The sequence below is a fragment of the Eptatretus burgeri genome, chromosome 3 (genome assembly GCF_056783735.1).
Source record: "Eptatretus burgeri isolate ZD-2024b chromosome 3, Ebu_testis_v1, whole genome shotgun sequence".
NCBI lineage: Eukaryota > Metazoa > Chordata > Myxini > Myxiniformes > Myxinidae > Eptatretus > Eptatretus burgeri.
Window position 1 is genome coordinate 18,223,997 of NC_140963.1, and position 15,000 is coordinate 18,238,996.

Genomic DNA, 15,000 nt, shown 5'->3' on the forward strand with positions numbered 1-15,000 from the left:
CGATGGTATATAAATTCTACGTACAGAAATGTACTAGTATCCTGTGAACATTTCCCTTCCGGTTTCTCTGATCACCACCTGGTAGTGCTTGGCCTATCTTCTTCTCGGTTGGTTCATAAAAGTGCTTATTGGACTTTCAATACGAGCCTATTAGAGGATTGCTCTTTTACTGAAGCATTTCGTTGTTTTTGGAAAACACTTGTTCATAGAAAATCTTTCTACTCTTCTGTTCAGTTATGGTGGGACAATGCTTAAACCCAAATCCACGTTTTTTGCCAATGTTTTAAGTCGTTCTCCATAAATATGAATAAAATTAATGTTTCACTTTGAGAAACGAAATTTTGCAATTATAGAATTAGCCGAATCTCAAAACGGTAGGAAAATTCAGTTATTACTGGAAAAAAAAGCATATTGAAGAGAACTGAATCACGAGAGAGTAATGGTGATGTCACTCAGACTTAGAATTCAAAATATGAAGTTTTCTGACACTGCAACAAAAAATTTTTTTCAGTTAGAAGGTTTTAAGAAGTCCCAAAGGCGGATTGTTTCCCTGAAATGCCACAGGGAACATTACACAAAACGAGGGTGTTGTAAGAATGCTTGTAAAAAGTTTCTTTTCTAAATTATTTGCGGATAAATCCGTGAACAAAGATATCGATGTGAATATGACCAATCATGTACCTGTTTTGAGTTGTGACCAGCGTCAATGTCTTGAAGTGCCGCCCACCCTGGAGGAACTCGGTACAGCTCTGAGTAGCCTTGAACATGGAAAAACCCCTGGGATTTATGGCCTTCCAGTTGATTTTTTTTTTTTTTTTGGTTTTTTTTTTTTTTGTGTTTTGGGACATTTTAGGTCCAGAAGTACTGCTGGTCCTGCAAGAAAGTGTACGATCTGGTATATTGCCTCTCAGCTGTAGAAGAGCGGTGGTTTCCCTCCTCCCTAAAGGCGGAGATCTCCGGCGGGTCGAGAACTGGCGTCCCATTTCATTGTTGTGCTCCGACTATAAAATTTTGTCCAAACTTCTTGCCAATCGGCTGAAGAGTGTAATTGGAACTGTTGTTCATGTTGACCAGAGTTACTGTATTCCAGGAAGATCAATCTCTGATAACATCTTCTTAATCAGAGATTTGATTGACTGTGGCCTAAAGGAAGACAGGGTTGGACTACTTTTTTCTAGACATTGAAAATGCTTTTGACAGTGTTGATCACAAGTAGGGTAAGAATACTGGTTCTGGCTCACTTTTCCCCATGTAAATGAATGGGGGATTTTCAGCGATTCCTATTTTTTTCCCCTAAAAATAAACCCCCTTTCATCCCAAGGTATATTTATTTGTCTCCCCTTTTAACCTGTAGGTTGAACCTCATTGAATTGAACACCTGGGGGTTGAACAGCTCGCTCATTGAACCTATAAAGATTTGTTCATTCTCAAATTCCTTCAATAGTTTAATTTTCTTTGCACAATAATCCCCATCTAAAATATTGAAAAACAAAACATTTGAATCTTTATATTTTTTTAAGATACCCCTTTTGTGCCATTACGAAATGATAAACTTCTCTTAATGCTCTTGTTTGACCACCTCCTGAGCCACATATCATTTTGAGATTATAGTAAATTGTTTTTTCATTGTTCAATTGATAACCATCAAAGTTTTCAGTCCATTCAAGGATATTCATTTTTTTCTTTACATCCTCTAACTTACTAGTTTTTAAATTGATTCGCTTATTTGTTTTATTTACCTTTGTTTTAGTTATTTTTCCAATAAGACTTATTTGATATTTTTCACATTCATTATGTTTTCCATTTATATACCAAGACTGAGATTTTCTCCACTCTTTAGTTTGATTAATACTTGGTTTGACCATTTATATATTGCAAAAAAATGTGGCGGTAGCCCTTAAAAAACCCTAACCCATCTTCCCATCGTTAAAACACAATCTATTCTATTCACTCTATCATACAATATCCATATGGAACACAATCTATTCCATTATCTAAAATAAATCTCTTATCATCAAAGGCTCCTAATGCCTTTTTATTTACTTCTTCACTATATATGTTATGTTTATAACTTCTTATTGTATTCATTTTCCTATATTCTTCTTTCTTATTCATCAAACAATTATAATAATTTCTAAAAGTTATTGATTTCTTTATTACATATTTCTTTATTCCCTTTAACCTCTTATCAATCTGATCACCATACTTATAAGCATATGCCTTTGCTCTCAATCCAATAAACTCACTCATTACTTTTCCACCCAACTCATCCTTAAACTTACCAATAACCTTTTCATTCTTTTTGGAAAATAACTCACTCTTCTTGCTGAAATTACTTGTATCATATACTCCAATATTTTTCTTCATATCTTTATAAACATCATAAGTTTTTATATCTAGGATAAAACTATCAGTGTCCATATACAACAATGAAACATTTTCACCATACTCTTTCTTTAAGTCATTATACAAATAATCATACATCAATATCTTTGATAAATCAAGAACTGCTGTTCCAATATAAATTGGTTTATCCATTACAATACTTTCCTTTTTCATATGAATTGCAGAAAAGTTCTCTGAAAAAACCTCTTCTCTCTCAAAACTTGGTTTATTTATCAATCTCGAAGCTTCTTTCCAAGATGTTGCGAATCTAATGTTTTGCCTGTTTCTAACATTTTCCATAGTCTTTCCAAATACAGCATTATTCATTAATTTATAAAAGTCCCCTTCAAATTTTACTTTTGTATTTGCTCTCATATCTGTATTGAATTGAATATACTTTTTCATCCAAGGACTTTGTTTAAATTTTAAAACTCTATGAATTTTAGCTACTCTCAATCCTTCTCTCAAAAACTGTTTTAAGCTTCTCTGATGCAAAACATATCCCTCTTTATCATAGAATGTTGTTAATAACTTTTCTGTTGATTTGCCTTTAATATTAAAACTTTTATGATAATCACTGAACCATTCTTTCTTTGGGGTTTCTTTCTCACATACAAAAGGAAGGTCTTTATGCTTATTATGAAGATCACTCGGGTACTTCAAATCAACTTCAAAATAATAACCTTCTTCTTCGTCATTCAATTCCTCTTGAGAAGAAATAACAATATTCATCAAAGCCTTTTCATAATCCTTTTCTTCCACCCACTCTAATTTACCATAAGGCAGAGATTGAGACATTGCCCATCCATACAAATTAGCATCAAATAATTACTATATTTTTCACTATCATAATTTGGAAGATATTTATTATTTGCTTTAGCATATCTTTTTGAACATACTTGTGATATTCCACCTCTCTTGGACTTCTCAATCATCAAAAGCATATCAACATCACTGATTAAATCTATATCTTGTTTTGTCATTTTCAACATTGCACTCCAAGTTAAACCAGGAGCTGTGAAATAGTGGGCAGGATCTAATCCATAACAATTTTTATTATGACAGAGTGATCTAAAAGCTTCAAACACATCAGCTAACAATAAAACATCTGTTTTTAGATATAAATCATGATATTCTCCAAGGTTCTTTATCTTAAATATTTTCAATATTTCTTGTACGTGTTTATATTCCTTATCACTTATCTCTTCTTCATAAAGGTTATTATAGAAACTTTCTTTTGAAGGAAGTTGTGTTTCTTTAAATCTCATAAATGAATCCATATAATCATAAGGATAAATTCCCTTACTTGTAAGAATTTTCTCTTTACTTTGAATTTCATTCCTTGTTTGAATTTCCTCTCTCGTGAGAATTCCTTCTTTAATCAGAATTTCATCTTTAGTTAGAATTTCATTCATTGTTCGAATTTTCTTTATAATTAGAATTTCATCTTCAGTTAGAATTTCTTCATTAATTTCCTCATTAATTAGAGTTTCCTCTTTACTTTGAATTCTCTCTTTAATCTGAATTTCCTCTTTAGTGAGAATTTCCTCTTTTGGAAAGAATGAATTAAGATTTGGAAAAGAGTCCATGGAGCTTAGATTTGATGCGAGGTAGGCTAGTGGTGTTCCCATAAACTTGTAAGAATCTAGAAACCTAATACGAGTTAAAGGTTTTGTGAATATCATTTTTGTAAATGAAATATACTTTTGACTTGTGTTTGTTATGGCAGAAATATTCCCTGGTGTTTTTGAAAGTTCATTTATAAATAGATGTGTATCATAGTTGGCGCTGTTGTGAAGAAAGACTGGAATAAAAGAAGGTAATTTATAATTAAGATTACAACAGGAATGAGCGGGACCTCTATATTTACCAGTAAGATGACAATGATCCCTAACTTTAGACTCCTTAATTTCCCCCTCACAAATATGACAGATATTCTTTCTAAATTCTAATTTTTCTTCTTTGGTTAATTTCATCGGTTCATTTGTTTCTTTCATTAATTTAGTGAGTCTTATACAATCCTTTTCTAATCGTTTTACAAACTCTTGTGAAGCTTTTTTTCCACGATAATGTTCAAGTTTGTTATACTTTTCTCCAACAGATGATTTGATATAATAACAGAAACCACAAGGAATATGTTTATGATATTTATTTGTATATGATTCTTTTGGATTAGGAGAAGCAGTATTTATCTTTTTAAGGATACACTCAAAATCAGCGTATATCACAAATGGGTGCATGATAGATTTATTATAATCTTCAAAAGAAATCTTTTCACCAGGTTTTGGCATTGTAATTACAGCTGATTTATGATTACTACAATATTTCGAATGTTCTAATCGTTCTTTTGTATGAAATGAATTAAGACATCGCTTACAAGGATATATTTTGTTTGCTGTTCTGAATACCTGAGAAGAGATTAATCTTGATAAATTATTGATGTATGTGTAATGTGAATTCTTTCCAACACTAAAATATAAAAGATCAATGTGTGTTTCTTCATTTTTATAGTTGTTTGAAATTTTTAATATTTGAACTTTGTTTGTATCCGTTAATCCATATACATTAATAGAAAGATTATTCTTTTTCTCAAATTTAGGAATATCTGTTAGTGGCATTGGGAATTTAAAATCTTTAATGTCCAAGGTATTCTCATATTTCATATATTGTTTTACTCTTTCTGAATTACATTTTGGTGGATGAAAGTGAGCAAGAACAGACCAGAGAAAACATTTATTATCATTGTTCTTAATATTAACAACTGCCTTCTTTAGTTTTATTTCTTTTGGTAATTCAATATAAGAAGAAGCTTTAAGAGGGTTTGATTTTAGAATGTGTATATCTAAAAAGATGATTTTTTTTAATATTGAATCCACTTCCTACCACTGTATTATCAACATCCTCCTCTTGTCTTGATAGTTCTTCATAAACGCCACTATTCAAAAAATCTTGAAATGATGTTATAAAATGAAGATCTGTTCTCATATAAGGAGTATGTTCTTCATCTTGTCTTTTCATATTCATTTTCACTCCCATATAAAACTTTAAAGTTTTCATTTCTTTTAATGTCTTTTTAATAAATTTTTCAACATCGGGTTTCACTATTTCAATTGATTCAGCTATTGATGATGGACCGGGTTCTCCAAATTGAAAAATCCTTATTTTTATATGCCCTTTAAATGCCCCATCAGTGTTTTCAATATAATAGTCTCCCTTTACTTTAAACTCATTTTTTTTTGTGTTTTTGTGATTGAAGATGTTTATTATAACTTCTCTTCAAAACATCCTTTGAACAGATATCACAATGTTTTCTTTCCAACTCAAGAGGAGATATTTTATGAAATAGATTAAATGTGTGTTTGTTGGTTCGGAGGTGTTTTCTATAATGTTTATATTTGTGATTACAAACATCGCAGTATGTTGTATTCACCATGTTTATATACTAAAATTTTCTTGATGAAAATTTCGTTTATTTTACAGGTGAATCTGTGCTTAAAACCATTTTATCCTCCAACTTTTTCACTTAATAAATACAATGTTTCAAGACACAAAAGACAAGTTTCAATCAATCTCTTCATTTGTTAAAGATACTGAGAAATATGTCAAGGATGTAAAATTGAACAAAGATAAATATAACAACTATTGGATAAAAACTATTATGGTAAATAATATGAGTTCTTCAATTTCCTTCAGTGGAAGGGCTTTTAGTATACCTTTTAGTATAGCTTTTAGTATTTTTTAGGAACATCAATTAAAGTATCTCTAACAAAAGTTTCTCCTCTCCTTCTAGTAATATATTCAAAACTAGAAAAAGCAATGAAACAAGAAAAAGTATCAAAAAACAAAAACCTTATGGATGAAGCTTTAGAAAGAAAAGATAAGACCATCTGTAATATGCAAGGAGAAATTTGTATTTTTTTCAACAACTCTAAAGATGTAAATCCTGATGAAATAAAGGATGTTAATATATCAGGTGAAATGACATTTCGTTCAATAGTAGTTAACGATCATTTTAAAATTACCTTTAATATAAAAAATGTTGTCGTTGAATCTGAGAATGAAAAAAAAGTATATCGATATCGATGGTAATATTATTAAATATGAGTCAATATACAACTGAAAGTATAGATGAATTTCAGTTTAAGTAAAGTTTTACTTTATAAATATGCTAGACTTTCCTGATTCTCCATATGACAAATTTGAGAATTGTCCTGCGTGTGAAAGACGGGGATTAAACAGAGTCAAAAGCCTATAAACAATGTATATTCTGTGATTATCTTCTAATTAATGATAATAAAAAATATAAAAAGGAAAATAATTATTTTAGATTTACACCAAAAATGAATTACTTTACAAGATTGATTAGAGAAATGAATGTAAAGTATGAGGGTGATAACACACCTTTCCTTACAAGGGAAGAAACTGAACGTATAAGAGAAATATTCAAAGGATTGTTGTTATATATTATTCATGGATGTAATTTTCATGGAAATATCAACACAAGATATTGTATAAATAAAATAATGGATTATCTTGAAATTAAACCTGAACTTAGGATAAAATATAGAGTTTCTAAAAAAGCTAATAATAAATTAAATAACCTGTTTTCCAAATATATAAATGAATGATTTTTTACCCATTTGGGAAAATAAGATAAAATTTAACAACCATAAAAATCTCCCAAATTCATTAAGATGCCTCATAGTTGGTTCAAGTGGATGTGGAAAAACCTGCTTACTTTTAAAGATGCTCCTCACTCCCAACTTTTTAGATTATGATAATTTAATAATTTTCACAAAGTCGAGTTTTCAACCAGAGTATCAACTACTCTCACAAGGTTTTAATGCTGGTCTTCAAAAAGAAGATATAATCGGTTTATTTAAACGTCAAAAAAACATAAATGATTATAACATTGAAGATATAATTCAACTATTTTGTGATACACAGAGATGTAAAAAGAAATCAAATCCTATAACTTGTATTCTTAGTGATAATACGGATGATATACCGTCTCCCCAAGATTTGGATAAATCAAAAAAGAACCTCGTTATCTTTGATGATTGTGTTAATGAGAGAAACCAAACGGTAATGGACAGCTACTACACAAGAGGGAGACATTCTTCTTGTAATTGCATTTATCTTAGTCAATCGTACTTTCAACTTCCTCGTCGTTCCATCAGAAACAATGCTAATACTTTTATTTTATTCAAGTTAAATTCAATAGATATCAATAATTTTTGGAGAGATAATTGTTCTACATTATGTAGTAAAAAGAAATTTGAGGATGACATGAAGCACACGACTGAAAAATATAAATATATTGTTGTGAAACAAGATGAGATATTAAGGGATATATTTTTTGTTTTATAAACAATTACATATATAAATGACAACTATTATTGTAAATCTTGTGGTCAAATCTGCTTCTGGAAAAAACTTTCATAAATCAAGGTTCTTATGTAGTACAAATGAGAATATTGTAAATTTACTTGAAAAACTCCCCGTGATACGCATTGTGTCAACAACAACTCGAGCAATAAGACCTGGAGAAGTAAAAGGTGAAGATTATCACTATATTTCAGTGGAGGAACATATGCGATTGAGGAATGAAGGTCAAATATTTGAGGAGGTTTCTCTTGGTACAACAAAATATTCACATTGTAAGAGTGAGTTAAGGAAACTAAAATCTGGTGGTGTTGGGATATTAGAAACTAATCCAGAAGGAACGAGACAAATTATTAAACATCTGAGCGGAGTGAAGATTTTATCATTCGGTTTTGATGTTGATGAAGAAACTCAACGCAAATGTATGAAAAGCAGAGATGCAAGTATTAGTGAAGAAGAAATTACAACTCGCATTAATGTTAATGAAGAATTTGATGCAATATTTAAAGAAAAGGATTTATTTGAACACATCTACTTGAATGATGAAGAAAAGGAAAATTTCCCTGTTGATCTTTACAATTCATTAAATTATATTTTACAATAAGAAAGAGCAAGAAGATTTAAGGAACATCAAGAGTTGGTTTCAAAAGTTGTAAAACAGCAGGAAGACATAAAGAAGAAACGCAGACAGAAACTAACGGGCGAAGAAGCATTTGAAAGAAAACAAGATAAATTTTTTAAACCACTTTTAAAAACTTCCCAAGAAAAAATGAAATATGTTTCCACAGTTCCCACAGTAGAATATACTCCTAAAAAACTTCAAATGTTAAAAGATTTTGATCAAATGACGGAGGAAGAATTAGAGCATTTAGGAGAATTAAAGGTATATGATGATGAAGGTTTATTTCAACAACTGGAAGAGATTAATCAACCCCCTGATTATATTGTGAATGCTCTTCAAAACAATGAATATTCAGCGGATTCAAAAACCAAAGCAGGACTCATTCCAACAGAACAACCAGCAATATTTCATCTTCTTCAAGAAAAGGTATTGATATTTAATGATGAATTAAGGTTCTTGGGTTCTGCTCAACCCCCTGTTAAACTAACTCCGAGATTAATGTTTCTTCTCACAAAAGATGGAAGACAAGGTTCAACTGTGAGGGATGAATCAAAGTATATTGATAAACCATTGGATATGGAAAATAATGATGATAGAGTATATATTGATCTGCTGAACACTCTAAATTATAAGGTTATTCTTTCTGGTAAAAGTAGGAAGAATGAGAAGGAGAAACACATTATTCAGGCTTTAAGTATCCTTGGTTCAGGTGTTAGTTTTCTTCCAAATGACCCATCGCAATGAGTTAATAGACTTATTGTTGTTAGGTAGTAAGAAGGCTGGAAATAACAATTGTTTTAATGAAGCATCAGCCATTTTAGACCAGTTGATGAACATGAAAATAATTAATAAATATCAATATAAAGACATTTTATCTCGTATTAAATAAGATGAGAAGCACAATCCTTAGTTTCAATTTCACAACAAGCGACCACACATCTTCATTCCCATACCCACTACAACTTGACCCAACAAAAGAATATGAGGCATCTTTATTGTCCATGGAAACTTATAATACCTTATTTAATATAACTGATAAAAATGACAAGTTTAGTTATAATCCCGGAAGTGGATACAAAACGATAACAGTCTCACCCGGAGCATATGAGATTTCTCAAATATCTTCCGAAATTGCTCGTCTTATGAAAGAACAGGGTGATGAACCAAAAAATGTTGTTATAGACATTCAAAAACATACTTCAAAATCAACGATTAAAGTTAAAAATAACGACAAGGTTGATTTCACAATTGATAATTCATTTCGAGAGTTATTGGGTTTCTCCTCAAAAAAGATTGAAACTAATGGGATGTTTTACAGTGATAATGTCATTCAAATATCCTCAGGAATAAATTCGGTGTTAATTCACTGTGATTTGATTGATGGTGCTTATAATGATGGAAAGAAAACAAATGCAATATTTTCATTCAGCGCATACTCAACCCCAATTGGTTATAAATTCAATATGGAACCTAAAAATTTAGTTTATCTCCCTGTGTCAGGAAAAACCATACACAGAGTAAATTTTAGGATAACCGACCAAGATAATCGTGTGATTTCTTTTAATGGAGAAGTTATATCCATCAGAATTCACCTACGTGAAGTTTTCCAATAAATAAATACGATGGTTATTGTGAGGAAACACGAGTTGGGAAAATATAAAATAATCACAGGGGATGGGATGTTCCTTTCCCCATACTACAAGGGTGAAGGTATGTATCTTGGTAGAGGATACTATAAACCTAAGAGACAAAGGGGTGTTGGACATCAATTTAGAGGAGATGGGATAATTGATACTCTAATGGGTATTGGTTCAACTATTCTTAAACATAAAGATCTAATTGGTTCAACTGCTTCTGTTGTGGGAAATGTAGCAGGTGTTGTAAAGATCATAAAAGATGCCCAGAAGGAATCTCATAAATTACAAGCAATAAAAGAAATTAAGAAAGGTAAAACTCAGTTGTCCCCCCAAGAACGAGAGAAAATAATTCGAATACTTGGATCAGGGTTTCAAAAGGTTTAACATCTTTTTTCCTAAATAAATACAAGTATGGAAGCAATTGATAGTATCTATGATTTGGATGATACTATTATTATCTCAAACTCCACTAAAAAAGAAGATTACTTCAAGGTAAATGCAATAACTGGAACAGACTGGAATACGAATGGTACAAAAAGTTTTGAAATAAATAATCAACAAACCTATTTGAATCTCTCCGAAAGTTTCTTGTTGTGTAAATTTAAATTCACTAAAGCTGGGAATAACACAAACGCTACACTTGTAAATGATTTCTTCTGGAAAATGTTTGATAGTGTGCGTTTGTATTTTGGAACACAAGTTGAAGCGGTTGATTATGTCTCTGCTGTATCTGAAATGATGAAATTTACACTCTATACATTCAGTGATAGAATGGGAAAGGGGTCTGTCGAAGGTTTTATTCCTGATATGTCAACGGGAACAAACACAGACCCTGGATATACTCAAAGGAAAGGAGCGTATAATGATGATACAAAAGCAGAAAATAGTTTTACTGTGGCAGTTCCTCTTAAAGGTATATTTGAATTTTGTGATCATGATAAAGTTCTGTATGGTCTTAAAATTAGATTTCAACTACAAAGGAATGATAATGAAAATCGATTGCTTTTTGGTGTTGGTAATGCTTTTGGTGATCAGAATAAATTTGTAATTGAGGAGATGAGTTGGTATATCAGTGAATATACTCCTAATCTTAAAACAGAAGAGATGTTGAATCGAAGACTTAACTCAAAGAAATCACTCAGTGTATCATACCTCAAAAGAAGATGTCAACACGTTAAACTCAACCAAACTACTTACACGTGGAATTTGGGTGTTCTGGAAGGAAAGCCACGATATCTGTGGATCATTTAAAAAAAAGCCAGATGGTGATACTGTGACTGATAAGAATAATGCATTGAGTGATAATGCTAAGGTGAAACAACTTCGTGTTTCTCTAGATGGAACATTTTATCCACGAGATAGATTGGAAATTAATTGGGAAAAAAATGATTTTGCTGAAGCATACAAGTCTTACTAAAAGGTGTGTGAAAGTAATGGAAATAAAGAACCTATTTTGGATATGACAGCATTTAAAAGTTTGTATACAATCTATGCGTTTGACCTGAGCGCTCAAAAGGAAACTATAAAGTCTAATCGAGTGGATACTTCCCTATACATTGAAAGAGGAGAGAGTGAAGAAGTTGATACATATTGTTTGCTTTTGGAAGAAACAGAATTGCAGATTAATACAGATAATGGTGTGATGATTAGTCTCACATAATTTTTTGTTAAATAAATGAGTGGCAAAGTACCAACTGGGGTATATGTTAATCAAATCAATCTTCATAAACTATCATCTTGTGTTCAAAATCAAAAGCCTTGTACGATTAACGTTAATACAATTCAGAGAAAAGGAGCAGTAAGAATTGATGTTTTGCTCACAAGAGAACAGGTTAAAATCTTGAATGACACTGGCTCACTTAAAATTAAAATGACAAAACCAATGTTGAAAAAATATTTAATAAGAGAGACTAGTGGAGGATTTCTCCCATTTCTAATTCCTTTATTTGCTGGTTTAAGTGCGGTTGGAGCATTGACGGGTGGTATTTCAACAGCGGTGAAAACTGCCAACGAAAGGAAGGCTCAACTCCAGGCTCAAAAAGAATTGGAAAGACATAACAAAGAGTTGGAGAAACAAATTAGTGGAAGTGGTGTAATTGTAGATTTTGCTGAAAAACTTGAAGGTCTGCCTGATAAAGCGAGATTGTTAGTTGGAGATATGCTTTCTTCTATAGCACAAGCAGGTGTAAAATTAACGAAAAGAGGTAATGGATTATATCTTTCTAATAAATAAATGAGCATTGATGAGTGGTTTAAAGAATTTGGAAAGAATACAACATCAAATTTACAACTTGTCAAATATTGTAAGAAATAAAAAATTCATAATGTGGTTATTTGTATGAGAGATGAATTAACAAATGTGCCAAAACATACAAAGAATATTATTATGAACTTAGAAGATAATAATGGGAACGGTTCTCATTGGGTTTGTATTTTTAATAGTCAAGACAAATATTATTTTGATAGTTTTGGTCTTCCACCACCTGTTGAAGTCATAAAATTCTTACAGAATGGTATTTATCAAACATTTCAAGTCCAAGAATTAAATTCCAAGTGTTGTGGTCAATTATGTCTATATGTGTTATTTCAACTCAACAAAAATAAAAATTTTTATGATATTATTTTTAATCTAATATAAATGACTTATGTTGGTAAAGATGGTTCTATCTTTGGTGTATCTCAAGAACTGGATATTGATTTATCAAATTATTACACAAAGGCACAGGCTGAACGACATAAATATAATATAACTAAAAATATTAACATGAAAAATGCTTAAAAATTAAAAAAATTATCCAAGCCCGACTGACGCGAATGACTTGGTGAGATTAAGCGATTTATCACAATATATATCCTTAAATAAAACGGCCGTGTATTCCAAAGATACAGAAGTGTTGATATCTCCAGGTCATACAGAATTCACAGTTCGAATTAAAATAAATTTTTATAAAGAAGGGCGTATCGTTTGTATGAGAATAGAACAATGGGGGTATGATATGAATGATTTAGGGTATAATTGGTCATTTAAAATTAACCTCGAAGACCTGGAACAATTAAATCGGTCTCGTAAGGAAGAATATTATCCACTTGGTATCGAGAATGAGTTTTGTGGGGCCACGATTAGTAAACAACAAATAAAAGAATTTAATAAGGGTAAATATAATAATGGTTTTGCCCTTGTTTATCTCATGAAAACAGAAAAAACAGGATTATATATAATAAGTAAGGAAATACAAAATGATTTAACTATGGGAAGATGGGGAGGTGTTTCGTGCCATAATATTATTCTAACATATATTTCTAATACATAAATGACAGCAAGAAGGCTTCAAGAAAATTATCATTTCTGTGTCCAAGCATACCTTCAAGAAAAGTGTATTCGGTATTTTAATAAATATGTTCTACAACATAAGAATGAGGTATTTTCAATAAAAGATTGGCATTATGCTGATGTTGAGAAACCGACAACTTTAGATTTAATTAGAATGTTAAATAATGAAAAAATTATACAGTTAAGAAAAGGTAAGGCTCTTTTAGAAATTCAAAAGAAATTTTATTGGTTTCATGTTGTAAACAAAATTATTTTGGATACAGGAATAACAAGAAATCCTGATGAATATATGTATGATATTCTATGGGGTGTAAGGGATGAGGAAGGAGTTGGAGAAGAGAGAGAAGAGAGAGAGGGAGAAGAGAGAGAAGAGAGAGAGGGAGGAAAGAGAGAAGAGAGAGGGAGGAAAGAGAGAAGAGAGAGAGGGATGAAAGAGAAGAGAGAGAGGGAGGAAAGAGCAAAACGAAATAAATATGGAAACCGATGAGGTTAAAAAAAGATTGGTGGTATTACAGAAAATAACTCAACCCACCGAGGAGGAAAACAAAGAATTTACAAGTCTATTTGCAATATTTTCTTCAAGACTGTTAACATCGACAAGATATTCATTTTAATTCAAGTTTTTCATTTTTATTTTTTTTCTTAAATAAATGGAGGAGAGAGTGAAGGCATTTCTAAGGATTCTTTATGTTTTAAAAATTAAGATTCAAATGTGCATGTTGGAAACTAAAAAGGTTTTTGCACTCTGCAGGAATTTTTCACATAAATAAATGAGTTATTGTCTCAAATGTAAAAAGAAAACTAATACTAAAAATATTTCATATATTAAAAGTAAAAATAACAGGGTTATACAAAAAGGTATATGTTCGGTGTGTGTGTGGTTCAAAAAAAAATCAATTTATCTCCAAACACAAACGAGGAGGAGATATACAAAAGTTTTTATCAGGAAGTAAATTTACAACTACTGGAATACCAGGGGAATTACATCTTCCAGGGTATTCTTTCTGTGGTCCAGGCACAAACTTGGATAAAAGATTAGATGAGGCAGACAATCCTAAATCCTGGAGTAAACCCCTCAATAGAGTTGATGAAGTGTGCATGAGACACGATATTGATTATGGGAATACCACAACGTTGGAAGAAAAGCATGAAGCCGATAGAGAAATGTTGTATAATTTGTCTCTGATACAAAATCCAACCTTGAGAGAAAAAGTTGATCGGTTCATTGTGAAGAAGATGATCAGTGCTAAATTGAAACTTGGACTTGGAAATTCAAAAAACTTATAGGCTCTAATGATGTCATTAAGACTGAAGAGCAATTAGCTGATGAATTACATAAACCAATATTCACAAAGTTTCAGAGAAGGAAAGTTTATTCCAAGGAAGTAGATTATATCTGGTCTGCTGATTTGATTGAACTCAATAATGATAAGGGGTACAAGTATGCTTTAACCGTTATTGATTTGAGGAGTAGATACGTATGGGTTGTACCATTAAAAAACAAAACAGGTAATACTCTTATGTTAGCCTTTCAACAGATATTTAATAAAAGTAAGAGAAAACCTAAAAAATTGTGGACTGATGAGGGTAGAGAGTTTTATAACAAGACATTTATGAATTTTCTAAAAAATAACTGTTAC

General features: G+C 31.1%; 1 protein-coding gene across 2 annotated transcripts in view; it reads left to right on the plus strand.

Annotated features, from left to right (window-relative positions):
• Positions 1-15,000, plus strand: part of LOC147029478 (natural resistance-associated macrophage protein 2-like) — a 166,682-nt gene that overhangs the window by 88,512 nt on the left and 63,170 nt on the right. The window lies entirely within an intron of this gene.